Source organism: Amyelois transitella, chromosome 23 (genome assembly GCF_032362555.1).
Source record: "Amyelois transitella isolate CPQ chromosome 23, ilAmyTran1.1, whole genome shotgun sequence".
NCBI classification, from domain to species: domain Eukaryota; kingdom Metazoa; phylum Arthropoda; class Insecta; order Lepidoptera; family Pyralidae; genus Amyelois; species Amyelois transitella.
Window position 1 is genome coordinate 4,752 of NC_083526.1, and position 12,749 is coordinate 17,500.

Sequence of the window (12,749 nt, forward strand, 5' to 3'; positions counted from 1 at the left end):
ACCTAACCTAACCTAACCTAACCTAACCTAACCTAACCTAACCTAACCTAACCTAACCTAACCTAACCTAACCTAACCTAACCTAACCTAACCTAACCTAACCTAACCTAACCTAACCTAACCTAACCTAACCTAACCTAACCTAACCTAACCTAACCTAACCTAACCTAACCTAACCTAACCTAACCTAACCTAACCTAACCTAACCTAACCTAACCTAACCTAACCTAACCTAACCTAACCTAACCTAACCTAACCTAACCTAACCTAACCTAACCTAACCTAACCTAACCTAACCTAACCTAACCTAACCTAACCTAACCTAACCTAACCTAACCTAACCTAACCTAACCTAACCTAACCTAACCTAACCTAACCTAACCTAACCTAACCTAACCTAACCTAACCTAACCTAACCTAACCTAACCTAACCTAACCTAACCTAACCTAACCTAACCTAACCTAACCTAACCTAACCTAACCTAACCTAACCTAACCTAACCTAACCTAACCTAACCTAACCTAACCTAACCTAACCTAACCTAACCTAACCTAACCTAACCTAACCTAACCTAACCTAACCTAACCTAACCTAACCTAACCTAACCTAACCTAACCTAACCTAACCTAACCTAACCTAACCTAACCTAACCTAACCTAACCTAACCTAACCTAACCTAACCTAACCTAACCTAACCTAACCTAACCTAACCTAACCTAACCTAACCTAACCTAACCTAACCTAACCTAACCTAACCTAACCTAACCTAACCTAACCTAACCTAACCTAACCTAACCTAACCTAACCTAACCTAACCTAACCTAACCTAACCTAACCTAACCTAACCTAACCTAACCTAACCTAACCTAACCTAACCTAACCTAACCTAACCTAACCTAACCTAACCTAACCTAACCTAACCTAACCTAACCTAACCTAACCTAACCTAACCTAACCTAACCTAACCTAACCTAACCTAACCTAACCTAACCTAACCTAACCTAACCTAACCTAACCTAACCTAACCTAACCTAACCTAACCTAACCTAACCTAACCTAACCTAACCTAACCTAACCTAACCTAACCTAACCTAACCTAACCTAACCTAACCTAACCTAACCTAACCTAACCTAACCTAACCTAACCTAACCTAACCTAACCTAACCTAACCTAACCTAACCTAACCTAACCTAACCTAACCTAACCTAACCTAACCTAACCTAACCTAACCTAACCTAACCTAACCTAACCTAACCTAACCTAACCTAACCTAACCTAACCTAACCTAACCTAACCTAACCTAACCTAACCTAACCTAACCTAACCTAACCTAACCTAACCTAACCTAACCTAACCTAACCTAACCTAACCTAACCTAACCTAACCTAACCTAACCTAACCTAACCTAACCTAACCTAACCTAACCTAACCTAACCTAACCTAACCTAACCTAACCTAACCTAACCTAACCTAACCTAACCTAACCTAACCTAACCTAACCTAACCTAACCTAACCTAACCTAACCTAACCTAACCTAACCTAACCTAACCTAACCTAACCTAACCTAACCTAACCTAACCTAACCTAACCTAACCTAACCTAACCTAACCTAACCTAACCTAACCTAACCTAACCTAACCTAACCTAACCTAACCTAACCTAACCTAACCTAACCTAACCTAACCTAACCTAACCTAACCTAACCTAACCTAACCTAACCTAACCTAACCTAACCTAACCTAACCTAACCTAACCTAACCTAACCTAACCTAACCTAACCTAACCTAACCTAACCTAACCTAACCTAACCTAACCTAACCTAACCTAACCTAACCTAACCTAACCTAACCTAACCTAACCTAACCTAACCTAACCTAACCTAACCTAACCTAACCTAACCTAACCTAACCTAACCTAACCTAACCTAACCTAACCTAACCTAACCTAACCTAACCTAACCTAACCTAACCTAACCTAACCTAACCTAACCTAACCTAACCTAACCTAACCTAACCTAACCTAACCTAACCTAACCTAACCTAACCTAACCTAACCTAACCTAACCTAACCTAACCTAACCTAACCTAACCTAACCTAACCTAACCTAACCTAACCTAACCTAACCTAACCTAACCTAACCTAACCTAACCTAACCTAACCTAACCTAACCTAACCTAACCTAACCTAACCTAACCTAACCTAACCTAACCTAACCTAACCTAACCTAACCTAACCTAACCTAACCTAACCTAACCTAACCTAACCTAACCTAACCTAACCTAACCTAACCTAACCTAACCTAACCTAACCTAACCTAACCTAACCTAACCTAACCTAACCTAACCTAACCTAACCTAACCTAACCTAACCTAACCTAACCTAACCTAACCTAACCTAACCTAACCTAACCTAACCTAACCTAACCTAACCTAACCTAACCTAACCTAACCTAACCTAACCTAACCTAACCTAACCTAACCTAACCTAACCTAACCTAACCTAACCTAACCTAACCTAACCTAACCTAACCTAACCTAACCTAACCTAACCTAACCTAACCTAACCTAACCTAACCTAACCTAACCTAACCTAACCTAACCTAACCTAACCTAACCTAACCTAACCTAACCTAACCTAACCTAACCTAACCTAACCTAACCTAACCTAACCTAACCTAACCTAACCTAACCTAACCTAACCTAACCTAACCTAACCTAACCTAACCTAACCTAACCTAACCTAACCTAACCTAACCTAACCTAACCTAACCTAACCTAACCTAACCTAACCTAACCTAACCTAACCTAACCTAACCTAACCTAACCTAACCTAACCTAACCTAACCTAACCTAACCTAACCTAACCTAACCTAACCTAACCTAACCTAACCTAACCTAACCTAACCTAACCTAACCTAACCTAACCTAACCTAACCTAACCTAACCTAACCTAACCTAACCTAACCTAACCTAACCTAACCTAACCTAACCTAACCTAACCTAACCTAACCTAACCTAACCTAACCTAACCTAACCTAACCTAACCTAACCTAACCTAACCTAACCTAACCTAACCTAACCTAACCTAACCTAACCTAACCTAACCTAACCTAACCTAACCTAACCTAACCTAACCTAACCTAACCTAACCTAACCTAACCTAACCTAACCTAACCTAACCTAACCTAACCTAACCTAACCTAACCTAACCTAACCTAACCTAACCTAACCTAACCTAACCTAACCTAACCTAACCTAACCTAACCTAACCTAACCTAACCTAACCTAACCTAACCTAACCTAACCTAACCTAACCTAACCTAACCTAACCTAACCTAACCTAACCTAACCTAACCTAACCTAACCTAACCTAACCTAACCTAACCTAACCTAACCTAACCTAACCTAACCTAACCTAACCTAACCTAACCTAACCTAACCTAACCTAACCTAACCTAACCTAACCTAACCTAACCTAACCTAACCTAACCTAACCTAACCTAACCTAACCTAACCTAACCTAACCTAACCTGGCAAGAGATGTACACAATAAAAACCCCCTCATAGTGCTAAAAAATGTTATAAAGAAAAATAAAAATGAAGAAATTATAGAAAAACTGGTAAAACAAAATAGTGAGATACTTGGGGACTTAAAGGAGGAAGATATGGCCATAGAATTCAAATTTAGGAAGAAGGCCCGCAACCCGCTGTTGGAGCACATAGTCCTAAGTGTCCCTCCCAAGATGTGGAAGGCAGTGGTCGTGGCCGGCTCAGCGCGCATCGACATGCAGCGGGTCCAGGCGGAGGACTATTCTCCGCTGGTCCAGTGCTCGATGTGCCTGGGCTACGGCCACGGCAGGAGACACTGCAAGGAGACAGCAGAGAGGTGCAGCCACTGCGGCGGGGAGCATCAGAGGTCGGAGTGTCAAGGCTGGATGGCGGGAGCCGTCCCATCGTGCCTGAACTGCCGGGCAGACCGAAGTGCGGTAAGTGACAATCACAACGCCTTCAGCTCTGCCTGTCAGGTCAGGCAAAGGTGGGAGGCTCTCGCCAGGTCCAGAATTGCATATGCGTGAGTCAGGGTCTCAGGTTTGCCGGCGTGCCGCGGCACACCAATTGCTAAATTAATAATTAGCTAATTAATAATGCAATTAAGAAGGGCATGCTGCGACATGAACGCGTAGGCTGGGGACGGGACTCAACGCAAACAATAGTGCATAAGTCTCCGTATTAGCAAATAATTATTATTTCCTGACGCGAAGACACCTGAAGTGCAAATTTATGCAAAATTTTAATTGTTGACATAATAAGGACTTTACGAGGCTGTTATAGTGGTTAAGTAGAATTAGGTATACATTTTAAAAATTGACTCGCTATTCGTTTAATTTATAAGTAAGAAAATATACAGAGATAATTATAAGTATTGACAATAATTTGGATTATAACAAAATGACGGTATTAAAATAAGAGTAATACCCTCAACAAATTATCTGTAATTAGTATTGACAATAATTCGTATTTTAATTAAAATGACGGTATTTAAATAAAAGGAATACCCTTAACAATGTACCGACTAGGTATTAATTAGTATACAAAATTAGCAAATCATGCTAAATAGACAAATGTAGAAAATCATAAAGCAACACCATTTATGTGATTTATAAAATGTTTAAGCAGTATCCAATATATTAAACAAAGACGCAACATAAAATTGAGTTAGTTTATAGCCATAATAATGACCAAAGATAGATATAAATTGTCTTTTAACCAAATGATAAATATAATTAGCATTAAACATATATTTCTATCATTACAATTCATATAATTTATCCATTAGATTAATTTAAACATCTTACACCAATGTGTTATGTAGAAATATAGACTGAAAACCCACCAATTGTATTAAAATTAAGCAGACTAGGTGAGGTGATAAGTTAAGACATAGTTTTTATCATATAACATGTACATAATTAAGTCTTGAAATGTCTTTGTCATACAACAGAGAGATATTGCAATAAACTCCCCCTGGGTGTGGACACCCAGGGGAAAACTTAATAAAAAAAAAAAAAAAAAAAAACCTAACCTAACCTAACCTAACCTAACCTAACCTAACCTAACCTAACCTAACCTAACCTAACCTAACCTAACCTAACCTAACCTAACCTAACCTAACCTAACCTAACCTAACCTAACCTAACCTAACCTAACCTAACCTAACCTAACCTAACCTAACCTAACCTAACCTAACCTAACCTAACCTAACCTAACCTAACCTAACCTAACCTAACCTAACCTAACCTAACCTAACCTAACCTAACCTAACCTAACCTAACCTAACCTAACCTAACCTAACCTAACCTAACCTAACCTAACCTAACCTAACCTAACCTAACCTAACCTAACCTAACCTAACCTAACCTAACCTAACCTAACCTAACCTAACCTAACCTAACCTAACCTAACCTAACCTAACCTAACCTAACCTAACCTAACCTAACCTAACCTAACCTAACCTAACCTAACCTAACCTAACCTAACCTAACCTAACCTAACCTAACCTAACCTAACCTAACCTAACCTAACCTAACCTAACCTAACCTAACCTAACCTAACCTAACCTAACCTAACCTAACCTAACCTAACCTAACCTAACCTAACCTAACCTAACCTAACCTAACCTAACCTAACCTAACCTAACCTAACCTAACCTAACCTAACCTAACCTAACCTAACCTAACCTAACCTAACCTAACCTAACCTAACCTAACCTAACCTAACCTAACCTAACCTAACCTAACCTAACCTAACCTAACCTAACCTAACCTAACCTAACCTAACCTAACCTAACCTAACCTAACCTAACCTAACCTAACCTAACCTAACCTAACCTAACCTAACCTAACCTAACCTAACCTAACCTAACCTAACCTAACCTAACCTAACCTAACCTAACCTAACCTAACCTAACCTAACCTAACCTAACCTAACCTAACCTAACCTAACCTAACCTAACCTAACCTAACCTAACCTAACCTAACCTAACCTAACCTAACCTAACCTAACCTAACCTAACCTAACCTAACCTAACCTAACCTAACCTAACCTAACCTAACCTAACCTAACCTAACCTAACCTAACCTAACCTAACCTAACCTAACCTAACCTAACCTAACCTAACCTAACCTAACCTAACCTAACCTAACCTAACCTAACCTAACCTAACCTAACCTAACCTAACCTAACCTAACCTAACCTAACCTAACCTAACCTAACCTAACCTAACCTAACCTAACCTAACCTAACCTAACCTAACCTAACCTAACCTAACCTAACCTAACCTAACCTAACCTAACCTAACCTAACCTAACCTAACCTAACCTAACCTAACCTAACCTAACCTAACCTAACCTAACCTAACCTAACCTAACCTAACCTAACCTAACCTAACCTAACCTAACCTAACCTAACCTAACCTAACCTAACCTAACCTAACCTAACCTAACCTAACCTAACCTAACCTAACCTAACCTAACCTAACCTAACCTAACCTAACCTAACCTAACCTAACCTAACCTAACCTAACCTAACCTAACCTAACCTAACCTAACCTAACCTAACCTAACCTAACCTAACCTAACCTAACCTAACCTAACCTAACCTAACCTAACCTAACCTAACCTAACCTAACCTAACCTAACCTAACCTAACCTAACCTAACCTAACCTAACCTAACCTAACCTAACCTAACCTAACCTAACCTAACCTAACCTAACCTAACCTAACCTAACCTAACCTAACCTAACCTAACCTAACCTAACCTAACCTAACCTAACCTAACCTAACCTAACCTAACCTAACCTAACCTAACCTAACCTAACCTAACCTAACCTAACCTAACCTAACCTAACCTAACCTAACCTAACCTAACCTAACCTAACCTAACCTAACCTAACCTAACCTAACCTAACCTAACCTAACCTAACCTAACCTAACCTAACCTAACCTAACCTAACCTAACCTAACCTAACCTAACCTAACCTAACCTAACCTAACCTAACCTAACCTAACCTAACCTAACCTAACCTAACCTAACCTAACCTAACCTAACCTAACCTAACCTAACCTAACCTAACCTAACCTAACCTAACCTAACCTAACCTAACCTAACCTAACCTAACCTAACCTAACCTAACCTAACCTAACCTAACCTAACCTAACCTAACCTAACCTAACCTAACCTAACCTAACCTAACCTAACCTAACCTAACCTAACCTAACCTAACCTAACCTAACCTAACCTAACCTAACCTAACCTAACCTAACCTAACCTAACCTAACCTAACCTAACCTAACCTAACCTAACCTAACCTAACCTAACCTAACCTAACCTAACCTAACCTAACCTAACCTAACCTAACCTAACCTAACCTAACCTAACCTAACCTAACCTAACCTAACCTAACCTAACCTAACCTAACCTAACCTAACCTAACCTAACCTAACCTAACCTAACCTAACCTAACCTAACCTAACCTAACCTAACCTAACCTAACCTAACCTAACCTAACCTAACCTAACCTAACCTAACCTAACCTAACCTAACCTAACCTAACCTAACCTAACCTAACCTAACCTAACCTAACCTAACCTAACCTAACCTAACCTAACCTAACCTAACCTAACCTAACCTAACCTAACCTAACCTAACCTAACCTAACCTAACCTAACCTAACCTAACCTAACCTAACCTAACCTAACCTAACCTAACCTAACCTAACCTAACCTAACCTAACCTAACCTAACCTAACCTAACCTAACCTAACCTAACCTAACCTAACCTAACCTAACCTAACCTAACCTAACCTAACCTAACCTAACCTAACCTAACCTAACCTAACCTAACCTAACCTAACCTAACCTAACCTAACCTAACCTAACCTAACCTAACCTAACCTAACCTAACCTAACCTAACCTAACCTAACCTAACCTAACCTAACCTAACCTAACCTAACCTAACCTAACCTAACCTAACCTAACCTAACCTAACCTAACCTAACCTAACCTAACCTAACCTAACCTAACCTAACCTAACCTAACCTAACCTAACCTAACCTAACCTAACCTAACCTAACCTAACCTAACCTAACCTAACCTAACCTAACCTAACCTAACCTAACCTAACCTAACCTAACCTAACCTAACCTAACCTAACCTAACCTAACCTAACCTAACCTAACCTAACCTAACCTAACCTAACCTAACCTAACCTAACCTAACCTAACCTAACCTAACCTAACCTAACCTAACCTAACCTAACCTAACCTAACCTAACCTAACCTAACCTAACCTAACCTAACCTAACCTAACCTAACCTAACCTAACCTAACCTAACCTAACCTAACCTAACCTAACCTAACCTAACCTAACCTAACCTAACCTAACCTAACCTAACCTAACCTAACCTAACCTAACCTAACCTAACCTAACCTAACCTAACCTAACCTAACCTAACCTAACCTAACCTAACCTAACCTAACCTAACCTAACCTAACCTAACCTAACCTAACCTAACCTAACCTAACCTAACCTAACCTAACCTAACCTAACCTAACCTAACCTAACCTAACCTAACCTAACCTAACCTAACCTAACCTAACCTAACCTAACCTAACCTAACCTAACCTAACCTAACCTAACCTAACCTAACCTAACCTAACCTAACCTAACCTAACCTAACCTAACCTAACCTAACCTAACCTAACCTAACCTAACCTAACCTAACCTAACCTAACCTAACCTAACCTAACCTAACCTAACCTAACCTAACCTAACCTAACCTAACCTAACCTAACCTAACCTAACCTAACCTAACCTAACCTAACCTAACCTAACCTAACCTAACCTAACCTAACCTAACCTAACCTAACCTAACCTAACCTAACCTAACCTAACCTAACCTAACCTAACCTAACCTAACCTAACCTAACCTAACCTAACCTAACCTAACCTAACCTAACCTAACCTAACCTAACCTAACCTAACCTAACCTAACCTAACCTAACCTAACCTAACCTAACCTAACCTAACCTAACCTAACCTAACCTAACCTAACCTAACCTAACCTAACCTAACCTAACCTAACCTAACCTAACCTAACCTAACCTAACCTAACCTAACCTAACCTAACCTAACCTAACCTAACCTAACCTAACCTAACCTAACCTAACCTAACCTAACCTAACCTAACCTAACCTAACCTAACCTAACCTAACCTAACCTAACCTAACCTAACCTAACCTAACCTAACCTAACCTAACCTAACCTAACCTAACCTAACCTAACCTAACCTAACCTAACCTAACCTAACCTAACCTAACCTAACCTAACCTAACCTAACCTAACCTAACCTAACCTAACCTAACCTAACCTAACCTAACCTAACCTAACCTAACCTAACCTAACCTAACCTAACCTAACCTAACCTAACCTAACCTAACCTAACCTAACCTAACCTAACCTAACCTAACCTAACCTAACCTAACCTAACCTAACCTAACCTAACCTAACCTAACCTAACCTAACCTAACCTAACCTAACCTAACCTAACCTAACCTAACCTAACCTAACCTAACCTAACCTAACCTAACCTAACCTAACCTAACCTAACCTAACCTAACCTAACCTAACCTAACCTAACCTAACCTAACCTAACCTAACCTAACCTAACCTAACCTAACCTAACCTAACCTAACCTAACCTAACCTAACCTAACCTAACCTAACCTAACCTAACCTAACCTAACCTAACCTAACCTAACCTAACCTAACCTAACCTAACCTAACCTAACCTAACCTAACCTAACCTAACCTAACCTAACCTAACCTAACCTAACCTAACCTAACCTAACCTAACCTAACCTAACCTAACCTAACCTAACCTAACCTAACCTAACCTAACCTAACCTAACCTAACCTAACCTAACCTAACCTAACCTAACCTAACCTAACCTAACCTAACCTAACCTAACCTAACCTAACCTAACCTAACCTAACCTAACCTAACCTAACCTAACCTAACCTAACCTAACCTAACCTAACCTAACCTAACCTAACCTAACCTAACCTAACCTAACCTAACCTAACCTAACCTAACCTAACCTAACCTAACCTAACCTAACCTAACCTAACCTAACCTAACCTAACCTAACCTAACCTAACCTAACCTAACCTAACCTAACCTAACCTAACCTAACCTAACCTAACCTAACCTAACCTAACCTAACCTAACCTAACCTAACCTAACCTAACCTAACCTAACCTAACCTAACCTAACCGATCCCATCTTTTGTGTGTCCACCCCTACTTGTGATACCTTGATCTCTTCGTCTTAACGCCGCCATCAGTTCTGCATACCAGCTTTCTCCATCCCGTCGAATTTTTCATACTATTTTGTCATTTTTCTTCTTTAACGGTTTTTCTTCCATCCAAACACTCATTTTTGTCCATAGACCAAATTTTTCTTCCGAACCTACCCCTAATTACTTCTGATTAGTGTTCCGGCTGCCTACCCCGTCATTTTAAGCCATTCCCGGACAAAATACGCGAAAAATTCGCCCCCCCGCCCACCCTAGTTTCATCAGCTAGGTAAACACCGCTCGCCGACGTAAGTCGAAAACGAAAATTGACTTTTTTCCCTCGTATTTTTTCGTTCTTCCAATTAGTTCATAGTGTTCTTCTGGTCCCAAAAATAGTATTTCAATAGATTACACCCTCTTAGAAGCCATAGTTTAATTGTATAGTTGGATTTTCATTGACATATTTTGGTAAAGTTCATTAGTTTACTGACGAGACCATGGGCCTCACCCGGTCTCCCACCCGTAAGGAGGCGTCTCCTCGACCTCCCCCTGCACCCCCCAATCGCCCTTCGCGATCTTCCTCTCCCGTGCCAGGCCATTCCAGGGCCTTTGCAACTGCAACTCGCCTTTCCGAACGCCCTCGTCTGAACATTATGCCCATTACTGAGAGTGACGATCTCGATCTTGATATCTTGACATCCGGCTTGGACCTTCAATTTTCTCCCGAATCGGACATGCCCCACCTTCGGTACATGTCTGACACCGAAATAGCCAGTACACCCGAAGTGAGCGACGCTATTGCTGCCTCCTCACAATCATCCGCCAAAGTTGTGCCCGCTCGCAAACCTACAGCAACTAAGTCCACCAAATCCAGCGCAATGATCATTGAACTACCTGCCCGTTCCGAAGATGTGAAAAGTATGGACACCTTCATGGCGGTAGTAACAAAGTTAACGTACACCATCAACAAAGCAGTAAACGAAGGAAAGAGCGTCACTGCCACCAACAAGCGGCTCATTGCGGCTGCGGCGCAAGAGATTCAACGATCTGCTCAGGCGTTGGCAAAGATCAATGAGGCCGGGCCAACGGTCGCGATTGCGCCGGTTCCTCCGACTCCGGAGATCCTCCCGGACCGGAGCACATTGCTCTCTATTATTCGGGAGAGTATCCGTGAGGAACTCAAGGCCATGACACCGACGACGACGCCAGCGCCCTCTCCACCAGCGCCTGTTAAATCCTTCGCCGCAGCCGTGGCGACACCCTCCCCCAAGAGTATTCCTCCTCCTCCATCGCGCACCTTGCCCTCCATCATCATTAAAGCTAAGGAGACTAGCGACAAACAGAAGCCAGTCGTACTTGACGAGTTTAAGAAGAATATCTCATTCCGTAGAACAACATTCGCTCCCACGAAAGTAAAACCCTTGCGCCAGAACATGCTCAAAGTAGAGTTCGACACTAATGAGCAGCGCGACCAAATACTACAAAAAGTGAATAACATCCCCGGCATTGCAGCTGAAGAGTCGAAGCTCCGTCGCCCTCTTGTCATCTTGAAGGGGATTAGCAAAGAGGTCCAGAGGGAGGAACTGGTGGACATCATAAGCCACCAGAACCAAATCCCGAGCGAAGAAATCCGCCTTTGCTTCCTCTTGAACAATCGAAACGAGCGCTTTTACAACGCGGTGTTGGAGGTGGCCCCGGCGATCCGGCGCAGGCTGGTCGAAGGGGAGCGCGCGAATGTGGAGCACCAGCGGGTGCACGTGGCGGACTTCAGCCGCTTCGTGCAGTGCTATAAGTGCCTGCAGTTCGGTCACACTAACAACAAGTGCACCGCAGAGTCCCACCCGTGCGCCCACTGTGGCTCCACCGAGCACCAAATCAACTCGTGCCCCGTTCGCGCCGATCCCAATAAGGCGTGTTGCTACAACTGCAAGTCTGTGCGTAGCGCCAATACTGCCCACTCAGCCACTGACAACAAATTGTGCCCTCGCATAGTCAATGCCATTAAAGCATTACAAGACAGCACTGACTACGGCTATTAGCAACATGTTGGCCGCCCTCGACGTAATGATGTGCCTCAAGAAGAGGGAGGAACCTGGTAATTCAGAAAATCGTAATTGAAATTTTAATTTTAGCGCCTTGTCGAAATGCGAAATCGCCTCGCAAAATTCAAGATCACATTTAATTATAATAGTTACAAACGCAAATCAAAAAAAAGCAGATCCATGGCACCATAACATAAAACATCGCTCCAAGATAAACAGCGACGGTGGGTATCTGTATCAAATAGCAGAGACCCACCAACGCTACACTTATCATACAATAACATAGCATACCCTTTTAATAAATAATTCGTTGCCAAACAAACCACTTAGCATCTCAAAAAAAAAAAAAA